This window comes from Sceloporus undulatus, chromosome 3 (assembly GCF_019175285.1).
Source record: "Sceloporus undulatus isolate JIND9_A2432 ecotype Alabama chromosome 3, SceUnd_v1.1, whole genome shotgun sequence".
Lineage (NCBI taxonomy): Eukaryota > Metazoa > Chordata > Lepidosauria > Squamata > Phrynosomatidae > Sceloporus > Sceloporus undulatus.
The window spans coordinates 84,181,187-84,195,637 of NC_056524.1; the positions used below are offsets into that span (position 1 = coordinate 84,181,187).

A 14,451-nucleotide genomic window follows, 5' to 3' on the forward strand; every position below is an offset into this window, starting at 1 on the left:
TCTGACTCTGCCCCTGCCAAGGAATGAGCAAGAGAAATTTTCCCCCTCATTCAGGTATATTCAGGTATATCCCTGCCTTTGAGGACACTCATTGAGAGCCATCAGTCCGTAGTTTTCAGAACAAAGGATATTCATTAAGGAAGTAGATCCTGCAGAGAACTTATTTTCTTAATGTCATTAAGTATTGCCATGAAATAGCTTAAAGGCCATGACATACTCTAAAGGTAAGTATGTAAAGAGATTTTGTAGCACCTTTGAGACTAACTGAAAGAGAGAAGTTGGTAGCATGAGCTCTGTTTCCTCAGATGCATTTGTAGTAGACTTAAGTAGACTTAAGGGATGTGGTGGCTCAAGTTTTAAGACGCTGACTCTGTTGAAGGTCTGAGTGCTATATGATAGCATGAGCTCCCATCACTAGTCCCAGCTTCTGCCAACCTAGCAGTTTGAAGGCATGCAAATGCAAGTAGATAAATAGGTACCACTCTGGTGGGAAGGTAAATAGCATTCTGTGCAATCATGCTGGCTACATGATCACAGAGTAGTCTCTGATAGCGCTGGCTCTTTGGTTTAATAATGGAGATGAGCACCACCTCCTATGGTCGGATATGACTTGACAACCTTGTCAATGGGGAATTCCTTTAACTTTACCTAAGGAGACTTAAGTAGACTTAAGTTTACAAAACCTCATGCTGCCAACTTCTTTCTTTCAATTAGTCTGAAAGGTGCTACAAGATCTCTCTGTATACTGATTCTACAGACTAACATGGCTATATCTTTGAATTCTAAAGGTAAGGATACTCTAAACCTCCACTATTGCTTCTTATTGTCCAAATCATTCCTGAACCTAAAACTGATGATTCATGAAATCTAACCACTTTCAATGTATTGTGGAAAACAATGTGGGATATATTCTGAATATCCTAGATAGAAACATGTTATGCTTCACTTTTTTACACAATATAATTTGTTCTGTTTTATCCACTGTTCATTCATTGCTGAAGGTATTTTCTGCCACATCTTGCCTTGTTCTTAAAGCTTAGGTGCTTGGTATTCAATGTGTGTGCAGATTGAAAGGATATAGCCATCTCACTGGTACTACCAAACTACATCTGACTGACATTTTTCTCAAGTATGAATTTGAGCTATGGATTGGATGTCCTTGAAGAAAGGGTGTGGAGAGTAGTCTGGTTCCTAAGCATAGAAATAAAATAAAAGTATGCTTCTCTTGTCTCATTGAGGCACACAAGCCTTTTTTTTTAGCGAATTGACCCTTCAAGCAATTGATCTTGATCCTCAATTTGTTAAGCATCTGCCGCTTTTAAAAGAAATAATTTCTGTCTATTCTTTCATGCCAGGTAATAATGGAACCACTTACAAAGGTACATCTAGTACAGTAGTTTGACCTTCCTTGCTGAAGCCATGTATATTATCAAGGATGCAAACAGTAACACAAAGTCACATAGATGGAGCTATTGGATTTGATTTGATTTTGTAAAGTTAATATTCATCTGACAGATGAAGTGTTATTGAAGAACATAGGACTGAAAAGTACATTGTTATGCTGATGATAAACCTACAACTCCTTCCCAGCATACAAAATGAATGGTGCCTCTCGGAGGTGACATCATCAAGTATGGTGCCTTTGGTACCTCTTGGGATCTCTTTAAACCATGTAAGTTTTTTTGTTTGAGCTTCATCTTTTATGATGCTGTATTACAAAGAGAATTACAATTAATTTGTCAGATTATACAGTTATCTGTTCAAAAAATGAAGAAGATGATTTGAGTCCTTGGATGATACGGAACGAGCCATGATTGGAGGAGAGAAAACAGAAAGATTAATTCTTTAATGTACCTACCATAAGGGGAAAGTCAGTGGAGTGGAGGATTTATTGAACTACATAACATCAGTTTGAGTTACTATTATCAAAGCAGCACAGATGGTCAGACAAAGGAGCATATAATGAAATAAATAAAAAAGAAACACTCAGTGATGTTAGAACAGATGTTATCAGGCTCCTTAAATATTTCTAGAATAAATCTGTTGAATGGCCTGCTGTTCTAAACAAAAGCTATGTTACAGCATTGCAGGTTTGTCTTATTAAAAAAACGGAGAGGTTAGACACTTGAGATTTGGAGTACCTCATATTCACATGGGTTGTATATAGTGAATTTCCCATTGTTTGACCTGCTTATAGCCTGCTTGTTAGTGCTAGCCACCTCCATTTTTGTTTCCAGATATCTAACATTCTTCTTTCTACATAAGCAGTTACTAGTATTAAGCATTCTGTCCTCTAGTAGATTCAGAATGGGACAAAGAGATGCCAGGAATGTAAAAGGAAATTTAGGGAAAGAACAAGGAAACAGTGTGTAAAAGATGTAAAGATGGCTCACCTGACCGAAGGTAATAGCCAACTAACCCTTTCTGTCAACGAAACAGCTTTCACAGGGGGCAGGGAAAATTTCACTGGAGGGGTATGTCCAAAGTATGACAGCCTCAGTTTAGTCATCTTAGGCGTGTTACAGACCGCCTAAAAGTGGCGGTCTGCCATCACCGCCAGTTGCTGTGTCCAGGAACCGCAGTGGCCAAACCGCACGGTTCCCGGGTGCAGCAAAAAAGAAGCACCAAAATGGCACTTCTTTTTGCGCCCTAGAAGTGGCGCCATGAGGCGCTAGTCGCGCACTCGTGGTGTCACTTCTGCCGCGTGATGTCCGGACACTATGTGTCCGCGACATCAAAATAGCGGCACCCATGTAGAATGAGCGCCGCCATTTTCTACGGACCGAGTCCGTACTAGGGTTAGGGGCGTCAGGAAGTGACGCCCCTTCCTAACCCTAGTATGTCCTGGGGATGTACTATATGTTCGTCCGGAACGGGCCTTAGTCTCTCTGTCTCCCCAAGGTTCCCCCCATCTACTCCTCAGAATCTGCTGTAGAGGGAGGGAAAGGCAAAGGCAAATGTGTATGTGTGTGATAAGTATGAAATGCAAGTATAATTAATTATTTTGAGTAGCAACAAAGATGTAAAACAAAATATACACTTGTAATATAGAAAGCTGTTTGAAAGTATATTTTTGTGTATGATTGTGAAAGATAGGCAGTGAAGAAAGTTGACAGAAAGAAAATTAACTCATTTGAAATGTGGTGCAGGAGGAGAGATCTTGTTAACAGCCACCACATGACTTCAACCTATGTTGATCCTATGAATGAGAGACCTCCAAGTTACCTTATAATCAACAGCCCCATTCAGATCTTGCAAACTCAGGGCCATGGCTCCCTTGATCAAATCTATCCATCTGTAAAGGGATCTTCCTCTTTTCCTACTGCTTTTACCATGCTAGCCATTATTGCCTTTTCCAGTAAGTAATGTCTTCTGATGATACAGCCAAAGTATGCAGTCTTAGTTTAGTCAACTTGGCTTCTAGGGAGGGTTAAGACTTCATTTGCTCTAGGACCCATTTATTTGTATTTTTAGTAGTCTAAGGTATTTGTGCAACTCTCCTCCAGCACCACATTTCAAATTTCCCTTTCTTAGCTTTCTTCACTGTCCATGGGTCTGTACAGACCGGCCCGAAAGGCTGGACTGTGTGAGGAGTCAGCTCGCAGTGTCCTGATGATGCTTGCCCTAACACCGCCCCTAGAGCGCCATGATGGTGTGCACTGCTCCAAACGGTGTGCACCATCATGACGCACCTCCAGCGCTGCATCCAAATGATGCAGCGCTGAAGGGGCACCTTATAGCCGTGCCACCGTGGCTATGGAGCCCATTGGAGGACGCAAAAAGGAGCCGCTTTTTGTGGCTCCTTTTTGAGTCCTCCAAAGGCTGGCTCAGGGCCACGGCATGACGTTGCCGCAGTCCTAATCCAGCCAGGAAAGGGCAGCTGCAGGCCGCCCCTTTGAGGTGGTCTGTATAGTCCCCATCCTTCACAATCATACATAGAAATGGGAAATACAATGGAATAGACAATCCTGATTTTAGTATTCAATGATATATCTTTACACTTGAGGATCTTGTCTAGTTACTTCATAGCTGCCCTTTCACACCTTAGTCTTCTGATTTCTCGACAGCAATCCCTATTTTGATTAATGACTGAGCCAAGGTATTGGAAATCTTCTACAGACATATATATCCTAGAGTAAATTAAGGCTGAATTCTCACCAGAAGCAAAGATGATTAAAGTGAGACTATTGTCTCTGTGTTTGGTGTTATTAACTGCCCTCATGATGACCTAGTAAACGAGGCACCTCCAAGATCTCCTGCCTTCAACTTGTCTGCTCAGGTCCTGCAGCCCAGGGTTCTGGCTTTTCTGACTGAGTCTATCCATCTGGTATGCGGTCTTCCTCTCCTTTTACTGCCCTCCACCTTTGGTCTTTTCTTGAGAGTCATACTTTCTTAGGATATATCCAAGGTATGATAGCCTCTGTTTAAACATCTTAGTTCCAGGGAGAGTTTAGGCCTGATTTGTTCTAGGACCCATTTGTTTTATTCTCTTGGACATACTTTGAACATATCATGATCCAATAATTATTTAAAAAGTCAATAATGCTCAGTAAAGTGGAAGTTAATAGGAAATGAGGAAGACCACATTACATTTACTCAGGGCCTTTACAGACTGGCCTAAAAGACTGGCCTGGGGGTAGAGTCAGGGAGCAGCGTCCTGATGATGCATGTCTGACTCTGTCCCCCCCCCCCAGGGTGCTCTGATGCCATGCGCTACTCCAGACAGTGCTTGACATCATGATGCACTTCCAGTGCTGCATCCAGATGACACAGCGCTGAAGGGGTGCTATATAGCCATGCTGGCGTGGCTATGGCGCCCTTTAGAGGGTAGAAAAAGGAGCTGCTTTTTGCAGCTCCTTTTTGTGCCCTTGGAAGGCTGGATTGGGGCCGCAGTGTGAGGTTGCCGTGGCCCTGATCTGGCACGAAAAGGGGCCGTCTGTAGAGCCCCTCAGTCAAGGAAGCACACATTTGACTTTGTAAAATGTATCCAGGGATAACATTTTCTTTCACCAGACTCTACTCTGGCCATTTATGTTTTGTTTTGTTTGTTCAGCAAGTTGTGGGTAGCAAGATTACCTGCTCTGCTTTGTTTTGCTGTTGACATATGCTGAGTAAGGGATTCTGATGGCAGCTGCTGTTTACATTGGCTGTTGTTGTCAAACATACCTGGCTACAGTAAGATCAGTTATCGGTCTTTCCTCCCAGTCCAGACTTTTTTATTGCATTGTTTACCGCAAACAAGCATATGTAACTTGAAATGAAATGTCTATGTTTCTCCAGCCCTCCTTCACCATCCTTCCAATGCCAATGCTGCTAAAAATGTCCAGATAAACAGAAGATGTGAAGGAAAAAAGGATGGAAGGGGCGTGTGTGAAAAAACTTTATAAAAAAGAGTTTCTTTGTTAGATGCTTTGTTAACTGACATTTTCCTGTAGTGTGTGAAGATACTGTTAGGTAAAGCAGTCTGATTCCATGGCTCTAATCTGCTGTGTAGATTTGGAGAATATGAGGAATCCAACTGGTTAGCAAGTGAAAATGGTTCAATTCACATGGTGCTTGTATTTCTTAATGACATTAACAACATGTGTAATACTTGACTGCTCTGGGTGTATGTGAATATTGAAAGAAGATACTGATTTGAAGCATGCATGATCTCATATTAGTGCACAAGATGGTGCTCTGTGCTCGCTTCAAAAAGAAAGTGTAATATCTTTTCCATATAAAGTTCTGACATAACAGTGACATGCATAATAAGACTAATACTCCTCCTGCTAATAATACTAGATAAGCCTATGGTATTCTGTGAGAAAGAACAATGGCACAGAGCTTTCGCTAGACTGAACTGCTTAGCCTCAACTGGCATTTGATTATACAATTGAATTGGCTCCTAGCTTGATTTACACAACAGTAACAGGGCAACAATAATTTTAGCTAGCGATGCCAAAGCAGTGGAATTATTTTTGATGAGGTTTCATCCAATCCAGGAAAACAGAAGAGAAATAGTGTGTGATCTTGTTGCTATTATTAGTCCTAGGCCACTAGCCTGACAAATAAGAATATCAAAACATTCTGGACGTAAGCTAAAAAGCATGAAATAGATTATAAATGGCATAAGACATGCTTTCACTTACTTTCAAGCAAAGCTGCAGAAAGGAATGGGAAGCTTTGTGTGTTCATGTGTGCACATTCAGGAAGCATCAACTTCTTCTTCTTCTTCTTCTTCTTCTTCTTCTTCTTCTTCTTCTTCTTCTTCTTCCTCTTCCTCCTCCTCCTCCTCCTCCTTCTCCCCCTCCATCTATTTATATCCCACTTTCCCCCCAAAATTGAGACTCAAAGTGGCTTACAATTTAAATGAACAATACAATAAAAAACATACAAATGTGAATATTAAAATAGTATTAAAATATAACAAACATGAAAAGAATGAAGTGCAGTTAAAAAAAGATAAAAGCACTAAACACTTAAAAATAGTACAGTTAAGACAGTGCAACACCCCAAGTCTGTTCTTTAAAGACTTTCTGTTTTAAAAGCCTATCTGAATAAAAATGTTGTAACCTGCCAACAGAAAGACAACAAGGAGGAGGTCATTCCGGTCTCTCTGGGAAGGGAGTTCAAGAGTCTAGGGGCAGCCATCGAGAAGGCCCTCTCTTGTGTCCCCACTAACTGTGCTTGAGATGTTTGGGGGTTTTAAATGTTACTTTTTACTGGAGTATTCAAATTCTTAATTTTTGGTTTTATTGTATTTTAACATGCTTTTGCTGATTTACAGGCCCCTGGGATTAAAAAAATGGCACGACAATGAAGGGTGCAATGTTATTATTCTTAAGAATAACAGTAACAAAACATTATGTAGGTCAATGTTTTTCAGGGTATCTGATGTGCAGAAGTTACTACCATTTCCTCCCTCTAATGTGCCCATAACCAGCACCATATTGGTTCCCATTGGCTACAAGTGATTTTCTTTTCTTTCCTGGAAACTCACTATGGGCCAGCAGATGATGTTTCATGGACTGACAAAGGTCCAGGTACTGCCAGTTTGAGTAGTACAGGTATAGGTGACTTGCCAAGTGCTACAAGATCTTTGATTTTGGTTTGCTGCAACAAAAGTAAATCATATAGTACAGGTTTACTCAGAAGTTATCCTGAGCTCAATGAGTCTCACTCCTACTAAGCGTCCTTAGAAGTGAAATTTCTGTCACTATCAACTGTTGACGTGATTGCTCTTTTGCCAGCCTAGGACTCCTTCTCTTACTTGAACTCTAGGGAACTAACAGAAGTTCAAACTTCATATGTATATGATAGCTACATCTGCTGTGAACTTATGCTGTGAAGGATAAGAACCAAAAGTCCTTTCATACTACACAATTATAGCACAATTATAGACTCTATTGTAAATGTAATGGCAACATGCTATGGAATTCTGGGTTTTATAGTTTAGGGAGACACTAAAATTTGTTGGCTCAGAATTCTAAATACTGGATCCTAAACTACAGGTCCCAAGATCCCAAAGGACAAAACCATGACGATTGAAGTGAAATCATAGCATTATAATTGTACAGTGTGACAACGACCCAGAGCTTTCAGCAAGCGTTCTTCTGAAATTAGAATATGGTGCATAAATGGCAAGAAACAGAACCACGAAACCAAGCCCTGCAATTCAAAGAGCTGTTGCCAATAATCTGGGACACTGGCAGAGCCCAGTATTAATGCCTAATCTAGACCTTCTTTAATGGGATATGAATTTTTGTATTCTAGTGCTTTAAGCAGCAACTGAACAGCTGGGTCCACTAATTTAACATCCCACTGTAATGTGTTACTGGGAAATTAGTGGAAAATCAAAATGATGTGGCCCATGTTTTAGAGCTCTGCTTTCCCTTGCCTTCACTGCTAGGTAAGACCTCAAGTGTCCAGTAATAAAGAAGAGAGCCCATTAGAGAGCACCTTGCCCAGGAGACTCTTAAAAACACAAGCCAGCCCTCCATTTCAAGACTGACTAGGCTTTTAATGAAGACAAATGTTCTCATGGGCTTTTCTCTTTAGAACAATCTTATGTACACTTTGGAAAGTTTTATTATGATTATTATTTTTGTATGTCCTGTTACTCCCCTTTTGACATTTTGACTCTCTTTGAGTCTCCTATTCACTGGAGGTCACAAAACCATTCTATTGAGAAAGAAAAGGTCACACAGTGTACTTGCCAGTGTTCCATTATCCATCTAATCTCTTGTATGCTTCCATTGTTACTTTAGTGGTCTATCTTGCTGATCTAAAACGGAAAAAAGCAAAACAAAAACCAGTGACACACTTTCAAGGTTATACAAGCAAGAAAACACATAATGTAATTTGTGTTCATTTTATGATGCATACTAGTAACAGAGGTTGACATAATAGCATGGTGGTGTGGGGGAAAACATGTTGCTGCTTTTCACATTATTATTTCTAGTTTTAAGTTTGAGTTATGAAAAATATTTCTAGAAAGTTTCTATCTATCTGTTAACACTTCTCACTTTGAATTGATTTACCCTCCTTTTCATACAGTGGCCTCTTCTATGACTGGAACAATGTGTTGCATTATGTCACCATCTCTTTCATGGATAGAATTGCAAACAATTTTGTCCTCTGCTCTTTTGTCCATCCCAAAATGGCACTTGTTACATTCCTGTTTTCTCTGAATACCAGCCTCTTCCTTCAGCACATCCACATAACAATTACTTTCTCTTTGAAACAAAGCCATCTAGATACATGCAACTGCAATGGCATCATCCCTGAGAGACAGGGCTGAATTGAAATTCTGCAAGCATAGGAACTTCTGCCGAGGTTGCTATAGTGCCGGTGTTTGCAGTGTGGTAGTTGGAAATCTGTAAAAAAAAATTTCTATCTGCAATTATCTTTGTCCAGGAGGCTTTTTTTTTTAAACTAGAGTTATGTGTTTCTACAAGCAAGGGAGTGATGCTTTAAAATAGATGTGTTGTCTTAAGTGTTGGGAGAAGATCTTGAGTTTGTTTACACAACTGGAGTAAGGTCCAGTTAAATACTGTGCACTACAGTGTGTCACTAAGCATTAGGGATTACAAATTAAGTCCTTGCCATTGCTGTCAGAGATGATTATGATTATGATGATGATGATATTATCTTTTATCTTACCTTTTGCCCAATAATGGGACTAGAAGTGGCTTTTACAGATCGAGAAGATTGAGATTTGGCATCTCTGTCAAACTAGACATTAACATAAATGTGTATTTGTTAGAGTTAGAACCCTTTGCACGTCGATGTTTGCTAATTGCCAGTTTTTTCAGACTTCCTGTTTGCTTTTAAATGCCCACTTTATTCCTGCATCACTCTTAACTTCCAGTCATCATTTTCTCTTCTTCTCTTTGTCTTTCCCAAGAATATGTGCTTGATTATGGACAAGTAATTTTACAAAGAATACAAAGATGTTTCTTTCTCTGCTAAACACTTTCTCTCCCTTCCTCTCTTTCTGTGGGACTGGAGATTGTTCAGCTTCTGCTTCACTAGTTTGATTACTTTGCTTGAGAGATCCAGGACCATTTGTCACATTTTCCAAGAGTATTATCTAAGGTGTTTATCACACTAAGGTTTTTGCAGCTTTTTGCAGCTCAGATCTGACGTGACTGTGGGTCCAACAATGCGAATTCACGCGATAACGTGATGTGTTAACACACATGATTCCTTTCTATGGGCGCTCCTTCCGTGGCGCTTCTGCAGTGATTCCAAAGTGACCCCTCATTTTGGCAAAATCGGTAACAAGCGAATGCACAGAAATCACTTCCAAGCTCACTTCGATTTCACTCCGAATTGGTTTGGTGTGGAATGCAACTTTGCTTCTGCTCTCGTAAACCACCGCAACCCCCCCCCCGCCGGGTTGCAAATTTCCCATGAAGCAGAGCTACAATTTCCCCCCATTTCCTTTCGGTGGTCCTTTCACTTTCAGGGCAACTTTTAGGGCAACTCATTTTTTTTGGAATATATATGTAGGTGCATGAATGTGAATATACAGATCTCTCTCTCTCTCTCTCTCTCTCTCTCTCATCTATCTGTGTGTTAAATTGCTGAAATGGAAGGGAAAATAAAAAAGGGGGATGAAGAAGACACAGAAATATTCACGAGGCAAATATTCACACAATCACGCAATTACGTGCCCCTTTTTACCCCAGAAATGTACAAGGTCTCAATGCATTCAGACCCCCACTGAGCATATGCAAGGTTGCCGATTCAAATCGTTTAATTGGCATGGTATGTACTGGTGTGGTAATACAATTTGCATTCACCCTGCTTTGCGTGAATCCGCATCACGTGACTTGCCTTGCATTCATTTCCCCCTCGATTTGGAAGGGCAACCAGATGTGATAAAACTTTCATGTTATAACATGAATTCGCATAGCTGAACCAGGAGTTACCCCGGATCTGAGCAGCAAAAACCTCAGTGTGATAAACACCTAAGATTAATCTATTTTCTCTCATACAATGGGATTTCCGCAAAGATATGTGTTTCAAAAAATTAATCTGTTTGCAAATTACATCTACATTTACCTTCCTATGATGTATTGAAAAAAACAATCAAACAAAAAAAAACATTCTTCACCATTGGTTATGCTACCTAGGGCTGTTGGATGTTGCAGTCTAACAACATCTTGAGGGGCACATGATTTCAACTTTGATTTATGTTATGTTCAGTCAAATCTTTCTACATGGCTTGCTTCTTTCTTGATTTCTTTTTATCCTTAAGAGAGTTTGCCCTAAAGTTTAACAAGGGCCAGTTGTATCATTAAGGAGAATGCAGCAGACATTTCAGGAAGCAGATGCTTAGGGTCAGGGAGCAGCAGCAAGATTTTGGAAGAGAAAGATTTGTGGGCCATATGGCCTACCCTGCATTTCTTAAGCTGGCCTGGTGCCTGAGATGCAGTAGAAGGGGCAGGCTCCCATTACCAGTACTGAAGTAAAATTCAGCTGTCGGTTGCTCAGCTTGGGCAAATGAAAGGGAGCCATTTTACCTTTGTCTCAGGCTGCAAAATCTTTTGGGCTGGATATGAATTTACCAGGATAGCTTTTCCTGATATTCAGCCTCAATTACATTTTAGTGAGAGTGTAGCTCTTTATTTTGAATATATATATATATTGAAAATGAATTTGGTTTTTCTGTTTTCAAACTTGTTGTGATAGCTAGAAACTTGGGCCCAATACAGACAGGCAAAAAGCTCTGTCCTGTGGCCAAAATTAGGGCTTGGAAGAGTGGAGCATCTGCATGCTCCATGCTCTCTGGGCGCAGATGATATGCCTTGTGCACTGCGTCCAAACGGAGCAGCGCACAAGAGACATCATTGCCCCGCTCCAGGGCGTTAATGGTACCTTGGCAGCAGTGTGGAAAGGAGCTGCATTTTTGGAGCAGATCATTGCTGCTCCTTTATGGTTGTCGTGGCAATGATCCAGAGGAGAAAGGGGTGGTGTCTCGCTGCCCCTTCCTGCCTGTCTGTACAGGGCCTTGCTGAAAAAATATAAAAGCTGTGATTCTGCCTTGGTCCAGGCCTCTGAGGTGGAGAAAAACTGCTGGACCTGATCCCCTTCCCCTTCCCCATCACCATTCCCCTCTCCTTTTGTGTCGTGTCTTTTTAGATTGTAAGCCTGAGGGCAGGGAACCATCTAAATAAAAGATTGTATGTACAGCACTGTGTAAATTTACAGCGCTTTATAAATAAAGGTTAATAATAATAATAATTCATGATTCTGACAAGAGTCTGCATTTTTCCAGAATCTAATGGAGAATTACAGATAGTTCCTGACCTATGATTAAAGAATAGCCACAGAAAGACTATCTCTGGATTGTCCAAAGTAAGGAAAGAATTCATTCTTATGATCAAGAATTAGTCCAAAGACTGTGCAATCATCTTTAAATAGAAGCTGAAAAACTTCTATTTAAAAAAAAAGTAACCATAAACCTCCTTAGTCTGATACTGCCAATCCTGAATCCAAAAAAGGTTTAAAGCATCTTGGTGGAACTAAAGCAAGGAGACCAGTAGTAATAGATAATGCCTATGCCCTTCTCTCCATCCCACCACCATCTCAAGCATGGTTGGTGGGGGCACGAGAGAGGGCCTTTACTGTGGCTGTTCCTAGACTCTGGAATTCCCTGCCCATTCACAGATTTTGGTGTCCATGGAGGGTCCTGGATACCAAGAACCCAATGTAGTCTGGGATAGCAGAAATGTTATTTATTTAAAAAAAAACATGAGCACTACAGTAATAAATACCACCATCTCCCAAGACATTTGCCCCATCTAAAGAAACCCAATATAATGAGAGGAAGACCAATGCCAATGAAGCTTGGGGAAGAAATAAAATGATTGGCCTTTGTCTAGTCAACTTGTCTTAGGCAGCAGATCTCAATCACTTACCTGCAAATAAGTTCACTGAATATGGCAGAACATTTGAGCAGAAATGCATGGCACTGAGCTATGCAGCATATTCCAACTGGGGATATTCCTAGTGCTAATGGAGCCATCAGTCTGTAGCAACAGGAAAGGTCCACCAGGAATAATGCTGCAAATAAAACTCAGTCAGCAGTACAGTCTTTGGTATTGTTGTCTTTCTTTGCACCCTAAGAAGGGAACCAGAAAGGATCCTGGATTTTATTTTCCAAAATTAAAATGTTAGCCTATAGCTTTATTTTTAGACTAAACTGTCAAAGATAGTATTTCATATTTATCCTGTCACATCTGTGCTATTTATAGACTTCATGTTCACCAAAATATATTGGATGTGGGGTTATTCTGTTTTATCTTCACATGTCTGAGGCTGTGGCTAGAGACAGAATTTAAGATATCCAGCAACTCTGAAAAATAATATTGGCCCTGTCCAGATGGGCCAAAAAGCATGTACTGAGTACGTGCTAGAGTTGCCTGGGAGTGTCCTTTTCAGACACTCCCTAACCCTAGTACGTACTCAGTACATCAAAATGGCAGTGCCCTGCCTACATGGGTGCTGCCATTTTGTTATGGATGCATAGCGTCTGCATGTCCCGTTGTGCTTACGACATCACGAGTGTGCCATTTGCGCACTCGGGCATTGCAAGTGTGACGCAAAAAGAACCCACTTTTTGAGGGTTCTTTTTCCGCCGCTGGGAAGCCTCGCTGTTTGGCAGCTGAGGCTTCTTGCCGGTGGAAATGGAGGCGGTGGCAGACTACCCTTTTTGGGCAGTCTGTATCCCGCCATTATTGAAATAATCCACATTATATGTAAAGACAAGTGATGTTGAGTTCTTAGTCTGTGCTTTTGGATTTCAGTGTTCTGTGTACTCATTCCTGTTCTGTTGGGAACTTTTCTGTATATCATAGGAGAAAATCTGTCAGCTTCTTGAACTCTGCTGAAGATCTTGGGTCCATTCACACCACATACATGTAGTGCTATTATTCCACTTTAACTGCCATACTTCTATCCTATGGAATCCTGGAACTCATAATCTGAAAGCATTAATGTGCTCTGTATAAAAACTCTAAATGCCCCTGCAAGTGCCAGGATTCTATACAACAGAACCATGTAGTTGAGGAATAATAGCGCTACAATTGTGCAGTGCGAATGGGCCCCTGTTAAAGGGTTGGCCCAGGGAGGAGGGTCACAAGACTTGTTAAATTTTTGTACACACGACTTGTTACATCTCTGAAGGGAGCTTTGTTGATCTCTTTGCCAATCATCTTCCACAAGTACAATTGTGTTCACTTGGGGGTGTGTGATTATAATATTAACTCTTCGTTGTAATGAATATTATTGCTTTCTTTCATTTCTTATTTTTGTAAATTTTATTCACTTATTGATTATATCTTACCTCTAGGGAGCCTATGTTTACGACAGCTCTCATTATCCATATGTAGTCTTCCACACCAACAAATCTGTTGTGAAGAAAACATGGTTGAGAAAGATTAATGTATCCCAGGTCATTCTGTGAGTTTTATAGTCCAGTGGGAACCAGATGTTCTCAACTCTGGCTCAACAACTTAACTGCAACCTCACATTGGTGCTCAGTTGTTTTGAGTATAGTGTTTTCAGGAAAGGTAACCTACTGATGATGATATTGATGATATAATGATAATAGGATCTTGTAGCACCTTTGAGACTAATTGAAAGAAAGAAATTGGTAGTATGAGCTTTTGTAGACTTGAGCCTACATCTTCAGATGCATGCTATCAACTTCTTTCTTTCTTTTGGTTAGTCTCAAAAGTGCTATAAGATCCCTTTGCATACTGATTTCCAGACTAACATGGCTATGTCTTTAAATAATGACAGAATATCATAAAACATTTTTAGAAATTAGATGGAAGTCACTAAAAGAAAACTATGAATATGCTTCTTCTTGTGTGCTTCAAGTTGACACTGACTTATGGCGACCCTATCATGGGGATTTCTTGGCAAGATTTATTCAGAGAGGCCTTACCGTTGCTT

The 14,451-nt window shown here is 40.5% G+C and overlaps 1 long non-coding RNA gene across 1 annotated transcript in view; it reads right to left on the bottom strand.

The window, feature by feature from the left end:
- LOC121925177 overlaps positions 1 to 6,286 on the bottom strand; it is a 6,462-nt gene extending 176 nt beyond the window's left edge. The window contains exons 1-2 of the long non-coding RNA XR_006102808.1: positions 6,132 to 6,286; positions 1,553 to 1,708 (exon numbers count right to left, since the gene is read on the bottom strand). This is a non-coding gene — a long non-coding RNA (uncharacterized LOC121925177). The remainder of the gene's footprint in view (positions 1 to 1,552; positions 1,709 to 6,131) is intronic.
- Positions 6,287 to 14,451: the final 8,165 nt, after the last annotated feature.